The 22,361-nt window shown below is 35.1% G+C and overlaps 3 long non-coding RNA genes across 3 annotated transcripts; 1 reads left to right on the top strand and 2 right to left on the bottom strand.

Moving 5' to 3' along the window:
* Nucleotides 1–388: 388 nt before the first annotated feature.
* Nucleotides 389–19,220, top strand: LOC118683680 (uncharacterized). Its single transcript, XR_011397969.1, has 4 exons — nt 389–530; nt 583–1,103; nt 1,191–1,332; nt 18,515–19,220. It is a non-coding gene; the product is annotated as an uncharacterized lncRNA (long non-coding RNA).
* On the bottom strand, nt 435–2,970 carry LOC138858934 (uncharacterized). The gene is made up of 3 exons (XR_011397964.1): nt 2,092–2,970; nt 808–2,038; nt 435–750 (listed from the first exon to the last, which is right to left on the bottom strand). It is a non-coding gene; the product is annotated as an uncharacterized lncRNA (long non-coding RNA).
* LOC118683679 (uncharacterized) lies at nt 17,177–21,630 on the bottom strand. The gene is made up of 3 exons (XR_011397970.1): nt 19,242–21,630; nt 17,342–18,473; nt 17,177–17,271 (listed from the first exon to the last, which is right to left on the bottom strand). It is a non-coding gene; the product is annotated as an uncharacterized lncRNA (long non-coding RNA).
* Between the last annotated feature and the right edge of the window lie 731 nt (nt 21,631–22,361).

Raw genomic sequence — 22,361 nt, 5'->3', positions numbered from 1 at the left:
AGGCGCTAACTCGACAGCTACGCGCAACATCAATTCGTTTTATAAAGTTCTGTTTGGATCATGAACTTTGTTGCGCTATGTAAATCCAGCGATCGTTTCCGTTTCAAATTGTATTTACATATATATATTTTCGAATTTAATTATACAAAATAAATGCCAAATTCAATTTCCACAATAAACTAAAGTTAACATTCGAATTATATGCGCATTTTTATTTTATGCCATCGTGTGGGTGCTACCTAATAAAGTTAACATAAAGTGCTGTGTTCTTAGCAATATATTGGGCTCAAATATAAACATAGTCCTTTGAGCATTACCGAAAGGCACCTCGGAAAATACACATGATAGAAGTGAATACTTTTTATCGGTTCATTGAGAGTGAGAGTGAGAAAAAGAGTTATATTGTACATATTACAGGGATAATCGAAATAATATTTGGTACACACATTTAATATTTATTTTATTTCCTGAATTTGTACATTATATTCTGTCGGAGCAGGTATAGCTATAGCGAATATTATGCCTTTATGGTAACTGAAGTATGAAACATATGTTCATGATTCTAAATAGTGCAATTTCTAGTGAATAGAGTTCGTTCTTCCTGATTTAGTCGCGGCAACTTTCCGGTCGTTATTCATATCTATACCGAGTTTTTCACGAAGAAAGTGAAGTAGTGGCAAGGACGCAATATCCGCAAAATTTATATTAAAGTGACTACCGAGAGTTCATGGTATGTGATCATCACCCCTGCTAAAAAGAGTAGCACCGCCATGAGTGTATATAACCAACGAACTCTGTATGCAATACCTGATATCCTCAAGTTTTTATTATGAGATATGTAGATCGTTGCAATGACAAGTTCTTTTCCGTTGGATATTTTTCATTTACTCAAGCTGATATCGCCAATTTCAATCAAAGGAATTATATGTGCAATAGAATATATTGCACTCATATCATATCATATTCGTATCACTGCATGTATGAGATTCTCGGAGCTCGAAGACTTTAGCACTCAACGGTGTACTTATATTGATAATTTTTTTCTTTGGCGAATAAAATCAAGTATTTGTTTACCAACGAATGTTTTACTATAAACAAATAATGTAAGTACATTTTTCGAATTAACAAAAGTGTTTAAGTTTTTGTTTAGAACTCATATACTGTTCTACTTGTAAGTTTCTTCTTCTTAGATCAAAAGAATTTCGTCTCAAGATGGCGGCTGGCAAATCTTGCATTCTATCCTAATTGATTCCATCATGTATGCTGTTATCGTAACTTTTAACCTTTTCATTCAAATTCTTTTCATTGTTGCAAGGGCGTCGGTTTCAAATGGTATGTAATAGAATAATAGAAATATTTTGAAGAATGATTAATAAGAATAAAAATAAGAAACTCTAAAATATTTATTTTAAAAATTTCATAACATTTAGCATTATTAAACCGAATTACTTTTATACCAATCGTTACTTGCCTAATGTGGAATGTATAGTCGCAAATCGCTTGTATTTTTACAGAATATTGACGTTTACGCGAATAGTAAATTTTATGCTGCATAACTGGAGTTTCGGCTAATTTTATTTCGGAACCATCGAAGTAGCCTACCCACCTTGGCATTTCTTTGGCAGTTGTAGATGCAATCTCCAGCTTTCCTCTCTCATTGGGCCGGTATAAAACTCATTTTTTAATCGCAATATGGTTTTAAAAAAGGCGTTGGGTTACATTTTAGTGCCTCCATTATCCACACGGACTAAGGAAGCCACTTTGTGAACAGATTGTTCATCGTCGGAAGATCCCAACCGATATGGCACTATTTTGAGTTGCTATTCGATTAGAAGTTGGGTAGCACTAAAACTTGTTTTAAAAACAGCGTAATTTTTAATTAATTCTAAGATTCGCATTCCTCCGGGTGAACACAAAGTATCTGATTGAATTTGCTTTAGCCAAGATTGCTTAACACATTTCGCATTGCTTCTTCGGTTTCTCAGCAAAGAACTCATGCTGATTGAAAAATTTTCAATGGCTTCGTCTTCTTTCTCACCTGCCAAATTGTGAATATTTGTATTGAATGAAGAAATGTATGCAAATACTTACTTGATTCAACTTCTAATAAAGTCAGTGCAAGGTTTTCACATCAAAAATCCATAATTTATTTTTGTCCCTTTCTCGTGCCATTTTTCTATTCTTAATTTTTTACTATCAGCTGTAGTGTAGAAATATTACAGAAAATGACATACAACGATTAAGGGGTGTTCATAAGTCTCGTATTTTTAAAAACAATTGAAATACGACATAAGACATACGACAAAGATTGTGAATTGCCTATATGCTTATTTCACGAATTAAAAAAGTGTTTACTCCTTTGTTTACAATTTTTAGGGTCATTGATAGTTTTTCATGCTTCTTCTTCTCAACTCAAAAGAATTACGCCGCAAGATGGCGGCTGGCGTAATCTTGTATTCTATCATTATTGGCTAAGATGTAATTAATTTATATAATACAATTTATCACAACAAATAAATAAACGCTTCTAAGTACACAATAACAAACTTCAAAGATTACGATTAAAATACTATCACAAATATATTGTACTGTAATAGTTCAGGCGTAATGAACATCAGCACCCTGTCTTACCTATAACTTACCGACTGTACATAGGAGATATAGTGTACAACGGTGCAAGAGGAAAGCTGAAGCGGGGGCGTCGCATGCCCTATGTCTAATCATATAGTAATGTTTCGTTCAATATTCATCGAATGTATTTACGAAATCGACTGCGATTTTGCCAAAAAGGTCTTAGGACCTTTTGCAGGAATAAATGAATAGCTGTGCAAATTTTCAAGTCTTTCCGTGCTGTGGTTCGGACATTCTCTGATTACATAACGAATAGCTATAGTAATATTTTCATTTTTTATTTATAAGATATCATTAGCAATATTTTTGGGTGGGCGTTTGTTGTGTGGATCAGAGAACTGCTGAGGTGCACTACAACATCAAGTACAACACATGCTTACTTTTTATACTCTCGCAACCTGCTGCTACAGAGTATAATAGTTTTGTTCAGCTAACGGTTGTTTGTATCACCTAAAACTAATCGAGTTAGATATAGGGTTATGTATATATAAATGATCAGGATGAAGAGACAAGTTGAAATCCGGGTGACTGTCTGTCCGTCCGTCCGTCCATGCAAGCTCTAACTTGAGATATATTTATGAAACTTTGTTGACATGTTTCTTGGTACCGGGAGACGGTTGGTATTGCGGATGGGCGTAATCACACCACTGCCACGCCCACAAAATGCCATTAATCAAAAACAAATAAATTGCCATAACTAAGCTCCGCAATAAGATACAAGACTGTTATGTAGAGGTTCCAAAAACATTTGCTTCCAGTGAATTTTGTTATTATAGCTTTAGCGGTTTAGGAGATATGCACATTAAACCTATTAGGGGCGGGACCACGCCCACTTAAAAAATTTTTAACTGCAGATGCCCCTCCCTAATGTTATTCTGTGTACCAAATAACAGTCTTGTATCTTATTGCGGAGCATAGTTATGGCAATTTATTTGTTTTTGATTGATGGCAAGACGGTACCAAGAAACATGTCTACCAAGTTTCATAAAGGTATCTCAATTTTTACTCAAGTTAGAGCTTGCACGGACGGACGGACGGACAGACAGTCACCCGGATTTCACCTCGTCTCTTCATCCTGATCATTTATATATATATATAACCCTATATCTAACTCGATTAGTTTTAAGTAATACAAACAACCGTTAGGTGAACAAAACTATTATACTCTGTAGCAACAAGTTGCGAGAGTATAAAAAAGGCCCTACATATATATATATATATATATATTTTTTTTTTTCAAAAAAGAATTAGAAAAATTTAACAAATAAAATGTGCACATTCGTTCGCGCCAACCTATTCAGTCAACTGCATTGTAAAAATCTCCAAGTAACCAAACCTAATAGTTCAAACAGTCACCGACGCAAAATCGTGGACCTTATCAGCTGATTATGCGAGTGCAATGTAAATGAACACTCACCACCGCTTCTACCGTCCGCTTCAACAGACCGTACGGTAGGATATCCGCGAAAATTGGAGTTTTCTCGTAGAAACGAGTGAGCTGAGAGTGAGGGAGCAATCTCTTGCAACGCAGGGTTGTCAGTCTCGATATTTTGTAGTAATTACAAAATAGACTTGAATATATTTGAAATATTCTTAAAATATCTCAAAATTACAGTCAAATACATTTATTTATAAGGAGGTAGACTATTTTTAATAGTTGCATTTTAGTTTTGAGCTTTTACATTATGAAAAATTATAACTAAACAACTAGATGTGTGAAATATGGTGTATACAAATAGAACAATGGTAACACTTGTGAAATAAAAATAAAAGAGAACAACTGATTTCTGCGTTGCATTTACGGGCATAACTTTTGACAAATTTGGTTTGATACGGGCGGTAAGTACGGAAGGGAGGAATGTTGATGACTGTTTGAGCTATAAGTTTTTCACTAACACTAGTTGCCTACTAATATTCTACTACTAATAAAAAATTTGGTACAGGTTGCCTACTTATTTCTACTACTAAAAGCTATGTTTTAAAATTTATAACTTTAAGAAAGTTTTTATTACATATTCAAATATTTTTCGATTATTAAAACTCCAAATCATTAAATTTACATAATTATTTTCTAAATATTATTTATTGTATCAAAATATTATTAAATGTTTCCAATTTTATCAAATATCTTTATAGAATATTTGTGTAACGGTTTGTAAACTCTATGTATTTCGTGCAACAAGTTGATTATTCTTTCTTATATTGTTAATGTAATTTTGTATATTATTTTTTTCTGGTTATATTTGTTATCAAAAGTCGATTGTTTTGAACTTTAAATATAACATGGGTAAATATAGGTCTCCTGGGGAACCGAACACCCAAAAAGATCGCTAACGTGTAGGCACATCGGAGGTGGTAGAAAAACAATAAATATATACAGTGGATCACAGCTTATTTGATACAGCAGTCGATATAAATTTCGAATCCTAATATTTTCTAAATTGAAAGGAATATTGAAAAAATTTAAACGCTATATTATAGAGTAAAGAATTTCATATATATAATCTACTTCATTTATTTCAAAAATATTTTATTTTCAAATATATGTATATAAAATTAGAATTACTGCTTAATTTCAGGTCACAGCTTATTTGATACAGTTCAATTCATTCTAAAATAACATAAACAAATCACTTTCCATCTTAAATTTTAATATTTTGTGTGAAAGCCTTTCGCCTTAACAAGAGCCTGGATCCTGGTTGGCATTGATTGGACTAACTTTTGTGTGGTTTCTGGGGTAATTTTCTGCCATTCCTCTAGTAGCGCCTTTTTCAATTCCTCTTTGTTCGAAATTTTGTGGCTTCGAAGGTTTTTGTCTAATAATGCCCACAAATTTTCAATAACATTCATATCAGGTGACTGTGCCGGGGGTGTCATCAAATGGGGACAGTTCCATATGAGCCAGGATTGAGCGACTGCTGCTTTGTGTTTTGGGTCGTTATCTTGATAAAAGCGGAATTTTTCTTTTATATCAAGATTCTCGGCACTTTGCAGCAAATTCCTTCTTAGGATATTAAGATACATATTTTTGTCCATTGTCCCTTCAATAAACTCCACATTTCCTACACCGGCTGCGGACATACAACCCCAGACCATCACAGTTCCACCGCCATGTTTCACCGTAGCTCTCAAGTTCTCCTTATTTAGCTCTCTATTCTTTTTTCGCCAAGCGTAAGACATGCTGTCGGACCCAAAAATATTGAATTTTGACCCGTCTGAAAATATAACCGTGTTCCAAAAATCATGGGTCTTACAAACATGTTCCCGAGCGAACTTTAGTCGACATAATTCTTTTCTTTTTTTTTTTACTAATTACTCGGCCATTAAAATCATGTTCGCGGAGTACGCGGCGGATAGTTTCAGCATGCATGTTTTTCCTAATTCTTGCTGAACATCTACAACCAATTTTGGAGCCGATAGTTTGGGGTTTACCTTGATTTTTCGAACAATATAGCGCTCGTCGGTAGCACTAAAAATTTTGTTTGGCGCGCTTCTGCCTTTATTTTCCAATCGATTTTCATGTAAATATCGCTCAATGATGTGATGTACAGTGGAGGCACTAAGGTTCACAATTTCACCAATTTTTCGAACCGATTTACAATTTTTAAAATGGTTTATGACCAGTTCACGCTGCTCAATTGTTGTTACTAGAGGAATGGCAGAAAATTACCCCAGAAACCACACAAAAGTTGGTCCAATCAATGCCAACCGGGATCCAGGCTCTTGTTAAGGCGAAAGGCTTCCACACAAAATATTAAAATTTAAGATGGAAAGTGATTTGTTTATGTTATTTTAGAATGAATTGAACTGTATCAAATAAGCTGTGACCTGAAATTAAGCAGTAATTTTAATTTTATATACATATATTTGAAAATGAAATATTTTTGAAATAAATGAAGTAGATTATATATATGAAATTCTTTACTCTATAATATAGCGTTTAAATTTTTCCAATATTCCTTTCAGTTTAGAAAATATTAGGATTCGAAATTTATATCGACTGCTGTATCAAATAAGCTGTGACCCACTGTATATATAATATAATAAACTTTTGTTTGGAAAGTATTCTTGAAAGTTTTCATTAACGTTTTCCATTACACCTTTTCGCAAAAGAGTTATTATACTACATTCCTTTTATTTACATCTCGGTGTCATAAAAAGGCAGATTTCGATCAGGAGATCTCAGCTGTGTAAAATTCATCAAAAAAAGATGAATTGTAGGTTTATACAATGTAGGTTTACACAATGGTCAAGCTTGAAATGATGCGAGATTCTTTGAATCGAGAGAGAGCTGTCAAAACCCACATTTTTTATAACATTTGCCAATGTTGAAAACCGTAAAAAATCGATTAGGTATTTTAAAAATACGTTTTGGATATTTTGCAATTTGCACACTACCATTGAGGTATGCAATTAGCGCGTTACCGATATTATTTTTGGGTGCTCGGTTCCCCAGTAGGGGATATCACCCATATACTATATACATATTATATTTACTTATGACAAATAAGTCGTAGTACTAATATATAATACTAATAATAATACTATGCAAACATAAAAAAACTATAATAAAAACAAAACAATTCATAAAAATTATCACATTTTTATAAAGTAAAACAAATAAACAAACCAAAAAATTATAAATAAGCAATAAATATAAAATATATACACAAAGAAAGAAAACATTTCATAAACAATATCACATTTGTATAAAATATAACACAATACAAAAATATATATATACTAGGCGACCTCCGCTGCGCTCCGGGACGCTCGCTTCGCTCGCTCGCCTACGTCCGCCCCCCGCCGAGCGCGAGCTAGCTCGCTCTTATGTTAGTTGATTCTCGACAGCAGCAGAAAACTTTTATATATAATAGAGAGAAATAATAAAAATATAAAAATACATAAATTAATAACAAAAGTAAAATATATATACAAAGAAACAAAACATTTCTTAAGCAATATCACATTTGTATTGGAAACGTATAAAATACAAACATTTCCCATTTATATAAAAAATTAAGTAAACAAAATTAAATATTACTAAAATATTATACTTAAAAGCTATAGCTTAGTATAATATTTACATATATAGACAATAGTAATATATAAAATGCCAAATTTGCCAGAACCCAGTTTTGAATATACTCGTAAAAAAAAGAAAGAAGGCAAAGAAGAAATAGGACAAAAGAAGTGGTATCGAAAACTATATATCTATATATTAATTTTGAAGCTATTTTGTCCCCAAAAACCTACATATGCGAAACACATAATATTTTTGCCCTAAAGTGAGGAGTACTTAGGTCCCTATTGAAGAACTTAAGTGAAAAAAATATTCGTATCCTAATATATAACGCTAGAATATTACTGTTTGCTATTATCGCAATATTTATATGGGCTGACATTCTTCATTTTGTCGAACAATAATTGCCCTACACCTATTCTTTGACAAGTGGAATCAAATTCTCTAACAAAAATTGTTTCTACTGCTTTCAAATAATCTACAAATCCTTGTGGCGGCTTTATCAAATTACACCTGTCCACTTGCCTTTCCTGCGCAAAGAGATATTTTAAAGAAATTTCGTCTCCTAAGTAGGGTAAGGGTTGGGAGCAAGTGTGTGTTTTATATATTTCAAAATATTATATAAGTAGCCGCTAAAATATGCAAATGCATTTTCTTTAAAAAAATCTACCTCAGCATCATCTACCTCACTATTACTTTCTAACCCTAGCTTGTTGAACGAATTTTCAGATCGTGGAAGTCCTTGAAACTCTTGCCACGATAAGGAAGTCTTTAAAAGTTTTATAGCCTCATCTTATAACTGAATTTGTTCGGTCGTTGCCGAAAAAACTTTTTTGCTAGGCAAAATAGCTTCAAAATTGCTACTATTAAAAATGTCAAACAATTTATTAATAAATAAAACATATTCCGCCGTATTGCAAAAACTAGGCGAAGAACAAGTTAAACGACCGGAACTATAAATGGATAACATTCCGGAAGCGACTGTGTCATTGAAGACTTGTCCTGCAAGATTGACACTCATTTTTTGAAAATTATTGGGAAAAATATGTGCATCTGAAAGTTTCGGTGCACAACGAATAGGATTTTGTGAATCTTTTTTATAAAAGCGCACTATATCGGACCAACGTATCGGACGAGACTTGAAATTTACTTTATTTTTAGAATTTTCGAGACAATTTCTTGTATTTTTCAAAAGGTGGGGGCAGTCATTGAAAAAAATACATCCTTGCCATTTTCTTCAAAGTATGGGTGTTCTTCTGAAACACCCAAGACTCTAGCAAAATTAAGAAAATTAGGTAGGTAAATAGTGCATGTCACTCTTAAGTGCCATTTCGTCACACAAAATTGACACGAATTCTCTAAACACCTAATGCTGCTACTATTACATCCTGGATCACGGGGCCATTCCGAAACAAACTCGTTCTCTCATCCGGAAACCTAAGGATTGGCTTAAGGTGTCTATAAGCTAAAGGTGAAAGGAAGTACATACCTAAAGCCAGTGTTTTAAAATAATTGTCGTATCTACGTTCGGTTAAAATTTTTGACATTATTTTGCTAAATGGCGCTTATCTGTGGAGGAAAATTACTACAAAAGTGACCTATTACATCATCCTCTTTCTCCTTTAACTCATTTTGTAATCTTTTATATTTCCCAGCTAAATCTTCTAATTGATATTTGAGGTAAATAATTTCCCTTTCCTTTTCTTTTAGTTTATTTTTTAACTCAAAATTTTCCTCCACCAATTTCTGTTCCCTAAACGCCCTCTACAATGCATTGTATCAAATAACCCTATTTCTTCCTGGGCTTCTTTTGCCACAGATGCTAATAACATTAAATTGTTGGAGATATCGGGCGATTCCGCAACAACTGGCAAAAAATCTTCATTACCCAATTCGATTATTGCATTGGGACTAAAAACCTCTTCAAAACTGGGTTCGGACACATTTGGCAAATATATGTCCGGAACCGTTTTTTTTTTTAAATTTCTTTTCTAACTTCATATGAATGGAGAAGTGTCGATCGCCCGCAAACAAATATTTATTTTTAATATGTTCTACACCCAAGCGTTACAGCCAAATCAAATACCTAATTAAAATATAAATAAACAAGTAAGGAAGGGCTAAGTTCGGATGTAACCGAACATTTTATACTCTCGCAAAGTCTAATGGTATACTCGTTTGAGATTTCTTTGTGGATTGACTGATATTTTCGGTAGAAGGTCAACTATAGGCACTGGGGTCCACATATTTAGTACTTAGGGGCTTGAACATTTCTGGTTCGATTTAAACAATTTTTGGTCACAAGGTGGCATACTTTAAACGTATTATTCACGCAAAGTTTTACCCCGATATAATCATTGTTGCTTGATTAGCATAGTGGAAAGTGAAAGAATCAGATGGAATTGAAAATGGTGTTACATGGGAAATAGGCGTGGATGTAGTCCAATTTTGCCCATTTTCGCACTATAACATAAAAAGAACGTCATGCACCGAATTTGGTTGAAATCGGTTAAGCAGATCCCAAGATATGGGGTTTCACCTAAAAGTGGGCGGTGCCACTCCCACTGTCTAATTTCGAACGCGGTTCCTATAAAGTCATCTCATACCATCCCAGAGATAAAATTTAATGTCTCTGGCGTGTTTAGTGCTTGATTTATCGCGCTTTTAGTAGATTTTAACAGTACCGTTATATGGGGAGTGGGCGGAGTTGCCACCCGATTTCAGCTATTTTCACACTGTGGGTAGAGGTTCGAAAAAAATTTACTTCCAGTGTAATAAGTAATAAAAATTTTTTACTGCAGATGCCTCTCCCTAATGTGATTCTGTGTACCAAATAACAGTCGTGTATCTAATTGCGGAACTTAGTTATGGCAATTTATTTGTTTTTGATTACCGTCTCCCGGTACCAAGAAACATGTCTACCAAGTTTCATAAAGGTATATCAATTTTTACTCAAGTTAGAGCTTGCACGGACGGACGGACGGACAGACAGTCACCCGGATTTCAACCCGTCTCTTCATCCTGATCATTTATATATATATGTATAACCCTATATCTAACTCGATTAGTTTTAGGTGATACAAGCAACCGTTAGGTGAACAAAACCATTATTCTCTGTAGCAACAGGTTGCGAGAGTATAAAAAATCCTAAGCCTTACAACCAAAATAAACTTAATGAGAATTCAGCAAATTTCTACTACTAGTTCTACACTTTTCTAATTAACGGATAAAATAAAAATTTGATTGCAGCAATTTCTTTCTACTATTCTACAATAGTAAAACTTTTGCAATAAAAATATTATAAATTTTTTAAATTATTTCTACACTAAATAATACACACATTATTTTAATAAAATTAAATACATACGTTTAAAAATTTAATAATATCATGCATTAATACAATATTTTCTAGATTAGTGGATACCATACCCTTACAATATTAATAATTTCAAAATCTAAATTAAAAAAATTTACCATTAACGTTTTAAATTTTTGGACTAACCTGTCTTAGACCTTCTCCATACAAGGAAAGTTGAACGTATGTTGTCCGCCCTCTCATCCCACAACGCATACAAAACACTGAATTAGAATGTATCACAAATATCACTATTATTATTTATTGTACGCAAATAATTTATTTGCATTTACTCTTATCATTATAACAATACGTACCAACTTGTTCACTAAAATTCTGTTTCACATTTAATTCTGTCGGTTATTTATAGCGGTATTATTTCTGGCATCCCGCCTTTTTTGACTTCAGCTGTTCGAAATTCCCTGATTTTAATAATCAGGGAAAGAGAATAACAGAAAAATCAGCGAAAATGAGAGAGTCTCGCATCATTTGATCCTTGCAATGGTCAACTGCTGATTGCAGACTGATTTCACTGTCGCTTTGTTCTATCGTAAGTGCTCGTTTTGCGCTCTTCCTTCGTGCGTGTTAGTGACGTGTGTATACGTATACGATTTTTTGAGCTCTTTGAGCACATGCTAAGGTTTTACCCATTACATATATGTCACGCCTTTGTCAGCGAGTGGGTTACCTATGTGTTATCCATAACAAAAGTATGTGTTACCCAAATTTCTGTTAGTGTTATTATTTTGGTTAGCAGTTTTTTACATTTAACATATAAACATGAAATCGTATTTGTTACCTATAGTATTATTTATATTAAATTACAATGTATTTTCTTATACTAAACATTTAATTAATTAATATCTTATATTTATAAGGTAAGAAGTTTGAATGTGTGGTTAAAACATTTCACAAAATTTGCATTGTATGTGAATATTCAGACAAGGATTTTTTTGCCGTTCAAACCGGTTTTCGTAGCCGAGGAGACAAGCTTTGTGTTCTTTTTCGTAACAGCTTGCTGCTCCTCAATTCTGCATTCCTTTTCATTTTGAAATTCCTTTCATGGTTGCAACAACTTTAGGTTTCAAAGGAATATTTACATAGAATGCGGAAATTTAAATGTTATTACCCGCATTGTTTTTGTAAATGCATATATGAATGTAAATATGCATAATATTATATATAGGTTGGCCGTTATTTACCTTCCGCTTTTTTGCTCTTCATTCAATGCTTTATAAAAAGTGTTACAGTGATCGGAGTTAGTTAAAATATGCGCCGTTTTGTTCGATGATCTGTTTCCATCTAGACGGCAACTTCATAATACCTTCCTCGTAGAAGCCCCCCTCCTTATTTGCAAAGAATTCGGACAGCCACTTTTCACAAGCCTCTTTTGAGTTTAACTTCACACCACCAAGGGCATTCGCCATGGACAGGAACAGGTAGTAATCACTTGGCGCTACGTCCGGGCTATATGGTGGATGCGATAAAACCTCCCATCTGAGCTCCCGTAGCTTCTGACGAGTCATCAACGAAGTGTGTGGTCTGGCGTTGTGCTAATGGAACACCCTTCTTGTTGGCCAATTCTGGACGCTTCTGGTCGATCGCCTGCTTCAAGCGGTCCAGTTGTTCGCAGTAGATGGTAGAATTAAGCGTCTGGCCATATGGGAGCAGCTCATAGTGGATGATTCCCTTCCAATCCCACCAAACACACAGCAAAACCTTCCTGGCCGTCAATCCCGGCTTGGCCACTGTTTGGGACGATTCACTGGCCTTCGACCACGACCGTTTTCGCTTGATATTGTCGTATGTGATCCATTTTTCGTCGCCAGTCACCATCCGCTTCAAGAATGGGACGAGTTCGTTCCGTTTCAGCAGCATATCGCAGGCGTTGATTCGGTCCAGAAGGTTTTTTGCGTCAAATTATGCGGCACCCAAACATCAAACTTTTTTATATCCAGCCTTCTGTAGATGATTCACAATGGTTTGGTGACTAACTCCCATCTCCTGGGCGATGTCACGAGATGCCATATGCCGGTCTAACTCGATGTATTCCATGATTTGATCGGTATTTGTCGTCACAGGTCTTCCGCCGGCTGGCTTATCCAAGGTGTCGTTTTCACCGGCTCTGAATCGTCGAAACCATTCCTCCGCGGTTCGAAGTGATAGAGTACCATCCCCCAAAACACCATTAATCTCACGGAACGTTTCTCTAGCGGATTTGCCTTTAATGAAGGAAAACTTTAAAATAGCGCGAGTTTCGGCGTTAGTGAACTCCATGTTTACACGTCTATAACTGTTGAACGCAATATCCAAACTAATCATGCATAGCGTTGTTTTGTAGGTTATGTCAAGACCTTTCAAATTATGTATAGTGTTGCCAGATACGAGCTCTGTAGCGCTTTGTACATAGCCGCGAAATTCAAAAGACAAAAAAGCGGAAGGGAAATAACGGCCAACCTAATATATTAATGAGTCCCCGTCTAAGCGTCTGAATTTAACATTTAGTATTATATTGAAATAAATAAGATTACCTTCTTTATTTTTGACTGCATCCAACGGTCCTTTTTAAACGGTCGGAGGCTAAATTTTTCCACAAAATTACTTATTTTCTTCTTGAAAATATTTTATTCACTTTTGATCTTTTAGGGTCGTTTTCTCAATATATGGTTAAGCGTTTAACCAGAACTTTATCGACGACATGTTGAAAACCTGTTATACCTGTGTATAACATCACATATAGAAATCAATTTTTATTTTGCATATTTGTTGATTTATTATTTTCACGACTTATTGTTATAGTATATGTATACGCGTTTTTTATGTTTTTTAGATTTATTGGCGGTTGTTTACAATTTCTTTATTATGGGCTTATTGAGGCTAGCGACTCCTCGTCTGGCTAAGATATGGCTAGAATGAATCGCCGTGAATTAAGAACGGCTTAATTTCGTGTTAATAATGTTCACAATTTGTATAATTATTTTGAAGCTTTTTACAGTTTATTTCCATAAACCATCCATATGAGGAGCGCTTAAATAGATGCAATAAGTGCGACCTTTGCTTTTTGCAAGTCTAGGTGCATCACTGTATCGAATTGGGAGTATTTGTTATTTATTATGTTATGTTTATATGGGGGGAAGTATATCCTTTGTGAATTAAGGTATTGGTTTGAATTCTCCTCAACGTAAGTTGGTAATGTAGAAAATGTTTCTTTAATTTGTCCACTTGGTGTCTTTAATTTGAGCCAAAAGTGTGTTTGAAAATGATTGCAGTATCGTATATGACTGTCACTCTCAGAAATAAATTTGGTGTATGATACATTTTTTTAATGTAATATTATCTTCACTTTCCTATGTTTCAGTGCGAAAATAGGCGAAATCGGTCTACAACCAGGTTATATAACACAATTTTAAATTCTATTCAAGAATTCCTTCACCCCTCATATACGTAATAGAAAGCTTTTCGAACTATCGGCTGCCTTTATATCCCATATATCGGCAAATAAGTAAGATACCTTACAAAAATTTAGTGAACGTATAATTTTGGATATACTATAGTTTAATGCCGAAAATATGTGAAATTGGTTTACAAATTGATTTTCGTTGTTCTAACAAACCTTATGCACCTGAACGTATTTCCCTGGTTTCACTTCTTTCAAGTTGCAAGAGTATGAAATGTTCGTTTACAGCCGAACTTTGCCTTTCCTTACTTGTGTTCCTTTTACTTTTGATGATTCTGTAGAAGTTCTGCTATCATCGCGGAGGCATCTTTTTTCCAAGGAACTTCTTTTGAAGGTTTCACAAAATCTTTGTAAAATATGTATCTTTGGAATAATAAAAAGTTTGAATAAAATATTTAATTTTTAATATGAAAAAAAATTTATTAAAAATAGGCCCTTCGTTGCTCCGCGAGACCCATGTAAACTATTAACGATTTATTGTCTTTCATTTGCAACAGGGTAGTGTTGCCACATCTTCCGCGCTGTAAATCCGTACATTGAAGTGAAAGTGGTAGAGCAAGGCGTTAAAAAATGCGGAAAGATCCGACTCACATCTTTTCAACTTTCATTTACATGTATATAACTTATTATATTAACATTTAAATGATCAAAAAAAAAAGTTTTATTACATTCTTTAAAAATATTGAGGTCTATAATTGTTACATTTACTAGTCAAAACTCTTGGGAACCGTCACCTAGTGTTCCAGCAGCGACATTCTCGCAGAAATTCAGAAGGTTTGCTTCTTTATGAAACAATATAAATTAATGACAGTGAAATACTGCTGTGGATTCGTTGTGAGTTTTTCCTAGATCGAATCTAAAAAAATAAGCTACTTTTGTAATATGTAGCGTTTGCGACAAATTATTTGGATCTAAAAAAGCAAGGGCATGCATCAACTGATAGCCAAAGTTATGCAAAATTGCCGGCTTTTTTCACGGAAGAAATCGATCTCAAGATTTGTCAGATTGTCACACAATGAATTGGGGATCGTTTTAAATCTACAGTTACTTTTGGCCCAACATCTAAATCTCGCAAAAGCTCCCAATTCAATTAATTATCTTTTGTCATTGTGTCTAATTCTCCGCATCGGTTTTGTTGACATAATATTTTTTTAAATAGCAGGAAGTTACTTTTTTTAACATGTCTTCCATTCGACTGTAATATATACTTAAAAACACATAAGGATACTTACTGCTTCTTTAGTGTTGACTGATTCGAGCTAACTTTGCTTTTCAATTTTGCACGTTGCAAATTTCTGTTGATCAAACATCAAATTCAGCAATACCATAGAGTCAGAAATATAGGAGAAAGGGATCGACCGAGCAAAGAATGTGATTTTTCATTCTTCGCTTTTAGAAAAAAGAAACCGATATGCCTTTCTTCTGAATTCATATTATATAAATAAAGAAAATAGATCTTTTGACATGAAACGTTCAAAGTCCGAAAAATCCGGGTTTAAGGACGCAAGACCTTTTGATGTCCAGAAGAATCCATAAAAGGAACAAACATACTCGCTTTGTGTTCTTTTTAAGCGTTTCACAGCATCCAGAAGTAGTATATTGAAAGCGGCTTTTTCAACCATAACATTAAATTAATTTTTTCAGGTTTTCTGAAGTATGTCGCATTAAAAAAAAACCTTAATATTTTGTTCAATTTGTTTTTTTTTTCTTCGCAATAGACATTCCGAATTAACTGTTCATTTGACATTTGTTCCTAAAATGAGGGCTCTTGGGGTATTGCATATTTTCCTTTGGGTTTTATACACTTCCTACCTATGGAACTTGCTACATACATATATATATGTATATGTATGTTCCTTGGCACCCAAGGGGGTCGGTATTGCAGATAGTGTAATCAGACTACTGCCACCCCCACAAAACGCCATTAAACCGTTAAATCATAACTAAGCACTAAATTAAGATACAAAACTGTAATTTAGTAAAGGCTGCGATTCGTTGTGAGAAACATTTTTGGGCTAAAAATTGTTAAAAGTGGGCGTGGCTACGCTGAAGATAAATAAACCAAACTTGCTGAGAAGAAGATCAAGATGGTAAGGAAGGGCTTCATAAAAGCAGGTGTAAAAATTAGGCAACGGTCGTGGCATCTTTAGGTGAAATTCTATATCTCATGAACTACTTGACCAATTTCAACAAAATTCTGCGTGAGATAACGAAAATATTCCTACCATACACTGTGAAAATGGGTGAAATCAGATGACAACCACACATACTTTCCACATAACAAACTTCTAAATTCCATTTAATTTTTTCACTTTTTTTTCCGGGGGAGGTTGAGAAAAATGCCTTCCGCATCGTCATACCTATATCACAATTATCACAATATTATATATTTCCATATATCACAGTTTTAAATTTCATACGATTCTTTCACTTTACAGTATTTACACTTGTGACATAAATAATGATAACGAACCCATTGACTTATTACAAAATCTAAAAAAATTTAATTAACAAAGCCCTACAATGTACATACCTGTTTTGCCGGCATTTTAGTATTAATTGAATTCAACTGCAATCCAATCAACTCGCAATCAATAAACCCAAAGAGATTCATATTATTTTAGTACATAATATATTATCCTAGTATATTATACTTAAGATATTATATTGTAAAACTTTTAACATAATCATACTTATCAAATTGGTTCCTCACCATAAACTTTTCATATATGTATGTACATATAAACTCTTTGTAAAATTATTATCATTTATGTTCTATCACAATGGTCTTCGGTTGCTTCTTTCCTGTTTTAAAAAGAGTTTAATTTAATAAACATTTATGAAAATTTTCAATAAAGAAAAATTCACAACTTACCGTACGCTCTTCAAATTTTTCTTCAAATGGCAGATTCAATAGCGGTATGATGCAAAAAAAAACTGGTTTTCGTTTAAGCGGTTGAACATGCAATCATACTTTATTTCTCTGTTATTTGTCAACGAAGCAACATGGCACGTGCATTAGTTGCAGCACTTGTAATTGATATTATATTTTAGAAGAAGACGAAGTAGAACAAAAAAAAAGCAAAAAAGACAGAGAAAAACTTGGGTAAAGGAATGGCGATCAAGAAGAACAGTTTTTTCATATATAAGTTTGTTAAAGGAACTTGAACAGTCCAGCCCGGCGGACTACAAAAATTTTCTGCGAATGGATCCTTCTGTATATAGGAAACTTTTGGAAAATTAACACCTTATATAGAAAAACAAAATACTATTATGCGGGACGCAATTTCAACTGGAGAGAGCTACGAAAGTTTGAAATTCCAGTCGTATATTTCAACTGCAAGTTTAAGCAACATAATTATTGAGACATGTGAAGCGTTGATTAAGGTTCTTAAAGATCTTATTTCAGTTAGTATATACATGACATGAAAATGGAAAACAAAACAAAAATAAAATATTTGTTCAAATCAATAAAAATAACAAAAATAAAAAGAAAAGTTTGCTTATGAATATTCAGAGTCGTTCAACAAGTCCGTAAATGTCTGATATTCCGTGCTGTTTCCGTATTGTTGAGTATTTATGGTTTCCTGTGGTTGTATGTTGATGCTGGAAATTTTTTGATATTGCTGTGGCTGAACTGTTCTATGAAGTCTGATGTGCTGAACTTGAGGCTGCAATGTTCTTGAATGAAAACATGTTGACGAGTTGTCACTATAAGAAAAAGGTGTTGATGAACATCTTGTGTTAGGTACGTTGAACATCTGATGGGAATTTTCGTTCAACCGACCCAAAGTTCCTTGGTACAACACCTCCATATTGGTTTTATTGGCAAATAATTGTTGATTAGGGTCAAGTTTCCTGAAGAGGACCTCCCAAGTCGAACTGAAGGTACTTGCATCGTCATTGGGCCACGTCGAATCTTCTAAAGCTTTGACTGCTTTAATGAGCAACTGTTGTTTTTCTTTTTTACCAAATTCTACTTTGTCTTTTTTTGCGCAAGGTGCATTCTGAAAAAAATAAATAAAAATAAAAACTATTATCTTTCCAGATGCCGAAAAGTGAAGAAGAATGGAAAACGATAGCTTCTGAATTTTATGAACTATGGAATTTCCCGAATTGCCTTGGCGCTATCGATGGAAAACATGTAAACATTACGAAACCACAGCACTCTGGAGCATACTATTTCAACTATAAGAAGACTTACAGTATTGTTTTGATGGCCATAGTCAATGCAAAATATGAATTTATAATGGTGAAAGCTGGAGCAAACGGAAGAGTTTCCGATGGTGGTGTTTTCGGAAATACGATATTTTCGGCTATGCATGATGACGGAAAATTGAAAATACCTTCCCCAACAAAACCGTCTGGTTTTGAAAAAGAGCTGCCGTTTGTTTTTGTAGCAGACGACGCTTTTAGCTTTCACTAAGTGAACATTTTATGAAGCCCTACAGCCAAAGTGGTCTAACTCAGCATCAACAACAATATAACTATCGTCTGTCACGGGCAAGAAGGGTTGAATAAAACGCGTTTGGAATTATATCTTCCAAATTCAGAATACTGCTGACTACAATACATTTATCTCCCGAAAAGGCAAGGAAAATTGTTTTAGCAATTTGCTATTTACACAAGTCGGAAGAGTACTACCAACGCCAAGGAAATTCTAAACTCATTTTGTGAATACTTTAATGGTGTCTGATAAATGTAATTTTGCATTTCGTTTTATAAATAAAAATATATGCATAAATTAATAAAAATGTCCTGTTCGTTTTACTTACGTCTTCCACAGTCGTGTCTCCATTTTCTATTGATGACATGCCAGTCATCTGTGTTTCTTGCTCTTCCAAGAATGCTAGGTCATGAAACTACCACAAAGATGGTACATATATTTCATCAATTCCTGTTCCAGACTTCTCACTTCGCTTTTTTTTTAATTCACGTCGATAACATCCGCGAAGTGAGTTCATTTTACATTTTAAACTTTCCAACTTTGCTTTGGATCTATCTCCTTATATTTTTTAAAAGAGCTTCGATAAATTTCAAAGAAGTCCTTCCACAGTTCTTCGTTCATCCGTGACGCCATTACGCTTCAATGTTTGCTTACGACTGAAAAAATATACTGCGTGCATGATGCAAGCGTTTACACCATAAAACATGTTTATAACAACATCATGTTTTAAAAATTTTTTAAAAACCATCGCACATGTATGACGAACAAGAATTTATTATGTTTACACGCTCATTCTTCTCATCACGCCGCACATGCTTACAAACATGAATGTCTATATGTACATCTCTTTTTTGTACATTCTACTGTCCAGTTTCATAGATGTTTCTCTTCTTACAACATATTTTTTCATTTAAAAACAAAAAGTTAGATGTGGTTATGTAGTGCTGTAAGACGTAAAACTTTACGAGTGTAGTAGTGAATTGGTTATATCCGTCTTGTAAAGAGGTTTGAACCACTAGTAACTATGTAAGACACGATATTTTTTTTATTGTTATTGTGTCGTCACAGCAATGGTATGTGCCACTTGCAGGTTACTAAAAAACTCTCCTCTAGGGAACCGTCGGCCACCCTGGAACCGCTTTCGCATTATTTCAGGGTGGCGTTCCATAGTTCTCGTTTTAAGACTTCTATGTCATTACCTGCGTCCAGATCCCGTTTTTAATCCGTAGTACGTTTTCTATATGTTTCACGTTCTTCCAGTTTTCCTCGTGTTGAAGCATGATAGGTATGATGTTATCCGCATTCAGGGGGCCGAGCAAAATGTGGAGCCTATTTCGCTGCGTTTGTCAGCGTGTGAACTTAAAAAATGTGTGTGCAGCGTCGTCCTCGCTCGCGTCGTTGTATATACAGGATGGCTCTTCGATTTTTCCCATTTTATATAGATACTTCCTAAAATATCCATGTCCGGATAGCATCTGAGTAGTGTAAAGATCCACCTCACCATGTTTCCTGTTAGACCATTCTTTTATGTTTCGGATTAGCCTGGCCGTCCATCTGCCGTGGCGTCCTTGTTCCCAGCGAGCTTGCCATTGTTCCAAGGTGTCGCTCTTTGTTTCCTCTTTTGTAGCGGCAGTATATGTTCCTTGTTTCTTCAATGTCCACATTTCCTTTCGTTCAAATGCTGTGCGATATGCCGATGCTACCCTTAAGCAGCTGTGCGATACACTTTTTCGAGGGATTTGCATCGATTATTTTTCATCAATGTGTCTGCCCATAACTCTGCTCCGTAGAGCAAAACATTTAGTGTTGTCGACATCAATAGTTTCCGTTTTTCCTGTCTCGGTCCTCCGATATTAGACATCAGTCTGCTCAATTGACTAGTTATTATGGACGCTTTCTCCGCAGCGTGTTGAATTTGTGCCCAGTAGGTAAGCCTGGAGTCTATTATTACCCCCAGGTAGTTGACAACCTTTTGTCACCTTAATGTTACTGTTGTTGTTCTTATGTCTATTATAGTCTGAATGTGCTTCTTTGTTAGCAGTACCAGCTCGGTTTTTTCAGAGGCAAGTTTGAGACCTTTCGCATCAAGCCACATTTGAGCTCTAATCATCACCTGGTTTAACTTCCTGCGCGCATCTTCGGTGTGTCTTGTAGTGATTATCGCGGCGATGTCGTCTGCGTAGCCAACTAGATAGGTATCGTCGGGCATATCGAGGCTTAATATGCCGTCGTAACTGACGTTCCAGAGGTCTGGGCCGAGGATTGATCCCTGCGCAGCTCCTGACGCGACATTCAAGTGTCGTGGTCCTTCAGAGGTTTTATACAGCAAAACTTTGTCTTCCAAATAGCTCCTCCACATTATGCTGAGATATGTGGGTATTTTAAAGTTCTCCTCTAATGCTTCAATCATGTTTTCCCATCGAGCGCTGTTGAAGGCGTTCCGAATGTCAAGAGTGGCGACTAAAACAACTCGTCTGAGTTTATTGCATCCTCTGTGAGCTTCTTCTACGCTCCTCACGACATTCTCAATAGCCCCCAGTGTTGATTTACCAGATCTGAAGCCGTATTTCTTCGGTGATGAGCCGCCTGCCGTCGTGATTGCTTCCTCTATCTGCGGTTTCAGCATTCTCTCTTCGTGGTCTCCCGACCACCTAGTTGTTTCATAACGACCTTATACCCTAGACCCCACGGGTTTATGTTTAAGTCATTCAGAAGATCTTTCCAATTTGCTTTTTCGAAAGCCCAATTTAGTTATTTCTTCGCGGCGTGAAGATTATACATTTCTGTTGTGAATATGTAGCAGGTTGGAAGCTTGTTGCACTCTTTAAGCCTATGTCCCGGTTGGCCGCATTTTATACATATACCTTGCCCTCTTCTGTCTGGTCCCTTGCAATCCCAGGACAGATGTCCTGGTCCGAAGCAACGGAAACATCTTTTAATAGTCTCCTTTAATCGTAGTCTGCAGCTGATCCATCCAATTTTGACTCTCCTCTGTTTATTTTAAGTTCGTTTTGATATCAATGAGGACATCTGCGTAGCTGTTTTCTTTTGTTGGCTTAATAATGACAGCTTCCGATAGTTTTTTTGGCCTGATTTTGGCGTTGCCCTTTTCTATTGGCTTTCCTGAGCACTTTGTCTATTTTTGACGCTCGTCGAGTTTTCTTGGGTTCTTCGGCATCACTGTTTTCCACTGTTCGGCTTCTCTCTTTCGGGGACGTGTAGCGGTGCGTATTTCTGCAGGGCTGGTGGCACGTCGTTGGGATGTGGTGGCCTGGGGCGTTGTCATCGGTTGATTGTTAGTCTCAACTATAGGCTGCGAAATGATGATCTTTCTATAAGTTTTTTGTTTCAAAGTGATTTTCTCAAATTTTATTTCTTTGTTTATATATTTGGCTTTTCAAGTTTTAATACAAAATGAGTGTCTCCAAACTTTATACTGACGAAGAAA

The sequence above is a fragment of the Bactrocera oleae genome, chromosome 2 (assembly GCF_042242935.1).
Source record: "Bactrocera oleae isolate idBacOlea1 chromosome 2, idBacOlea1, whole genome shotgun sequence".
NCBI classification, from domain to species: domain Eukaryota; kingdom Metazoa; phylum Arthropoda; class Insecta; order Diptera; family Tephritidae; genus Bactrocera; species Bactrocera oleae.
Note: the sequence above shows the minus strand (reverse complement) of the source record. Positions and strands in the feature narration are given on the sequence as shown.